The sequence below is a fragment of the Triticum dicoccoides genome, chromosome 5B (genome assembly GCF_002162155.2).
Source record: "Triticum dicoccoides isolate Atlit2015 ecotype Zavitan chromosome 5B, WEW_v2.0, whole genome shotgun sequence".
Lineage (NCBI taxonomy): Eukaryota > Viridiplantae > Streptophyta > Magnoliopsida > Poales > Poaceae > Triticum > Triticum dicoccoides.
In genome coordinates, this window is record NC_041389.1 from 12835015 (window position 1) to 12837032 (window position 2018).

The window sequence follows — 2018 nt, forward strand, 5'->3', positions numbered from 1 at the left end:
TGAACTTATGGCGCGGTCGTCGCTCCCTCCTGTGCCGGCCTTGCTGGGCCACTTCTATTCGCTGGCTCGGTGCTCCACCTGCAGGTGGTGTGCTAACAATGTGATATGGTATCTTGCAGAAATGGAGCCTGACAATGTAGTGGAAACCCCCACCGCCCGGTAAAACCCATGAAAGGTTGTAATTCTGGTTGATTGTAGGATTTGGCCCCATCGAACGTGCTATTGCATACAAGTCCGTTGAAGGGATGTAATTTTGGAATTTAAGTGGATACTTGATTGTAAGATTGCTATCTTTGGAGAAGATAACACCATGAGACTAGTGTAAAAATAATAAGCTTGCCATGAACGGTAAAATGCAGAGTCATTTCCTACACAGAGATAGTCTCACCTCCATTTGATCGGTACATTGTCTGAAAGCTTGTGTCAGAAGAAACTGGTGATGGATATGGCCCCTTGCCACTGACGAAGGTTGGCATTGGTGTTGTGAAGATCTCAGGTGTAAGCGCCAACTCTATGCCATTCACAACTGCAAAGCTCTTTTGGTGCACATATGCTGCAAAGAAATAATAAGAGAATAAATATTGGAACGTTGCTCTCAAGGAAGGCGCAGTACATCAGAAGAGTCGTACCTAGGGCTGCAAGAAAAGCTCGAGGCTCGTGAGCTGCTCGAGATCGACTCGCATTTTGGCTCAACTCGGGATCGATTTGAAAGGAAATGAACTGAGTATGAGCACTTTATGTATCTCGATCGAGAAACGAGCTGATCTTGAGCCAGTATTGGCTCGCTCGGTTTTAGCTCGATAGCTCGATATCATATAAGTATATTAAATAATTTTCATGTTTATTACAAAAAAATGGTTAGTATATTACCATATATATCGTGTGCGAATTTTTCTCCATTTTACTTACTAACAAACATGGAAGCTTAATTAAGAGCGAAGAAAATTTGGGCCTCAATATGGTGTGGGATTAGCAATATGTTGACTATCTTGTTATTTTTGCCAAAAATTGAGAGCAGATGCACCTTTGTTTTCTTCTCTTGCTAGTTCGTCTATGATATCTTATCTCCAGTTGATAAAGAATAAGTCCAAATTTACAGTGACTTCTTATGTTGTGGCATATCTTATGTGAAAATTTGTCTCAATTATTTAGAAAAAAATCATCTTATTTAGCTTAGAACTAGCTCGAGATCGACTCGAGATCGTTACAAGCTGAGCACGAGCCACTTTCTACAGCTCGACCTTGAGCTCCGCTTAATTTGAGCTCGCTCGAATTTTAGTATGAATTGAGCTGAGCCTAGTTCAACTCGCTCGAACTCGACTCGTTTGCAGCCCTAGTCGTACCATGTGAGAGATTGGATTTGCTACATGATTTGGCATTAGGCTAGAAATTAGCTCACATTGCCATGTCCCTTGAAGCTCCCCATCCCCCTGGGCGCCCCTATATATTGTTTAACACGAGGTGGAAACAATTTGCCCGCCGCAGTGAGTGTATAAAAGACGCACTGCTTGATTTCTTCAATGAACATACACGAGTCGCAGTGGCTGGAGCTGTCGATTAAATCCTCCTGGCAAATAAAAATGATCGTGTATAAAAAATATTAATCATATATTTCAAATAATGTTCAATATATACCAAAAAAAGTCCCTGATATATACAAAAAATGTACAAATGTGTGTGAAACAATATAGTCATCAAACACAAAGTATTTGGAAAAAAATAACCTTTTTCAGCAATTTGAACATGTATAAAAAAATGTTCCTGATGTATAATGAAAAGTTTAGAACGTGAATTTGAAAAATAAACATTAAAACATATTTATTTTTTTAAAATGATCGTGCAGAAAAAAATGTTTTGTTTTTATGGGAAGTATCAAAAAATGTTAAATTGTATCATAAAATGTTCCTGATATATACAGAAAATATATAATGTTTATGAAAAAAGTAGTCATCAAACATATTTTAAAAAGTAATATGAATCATGCGTTTTAAAAATGGTAAACATATATAAAGAAATGT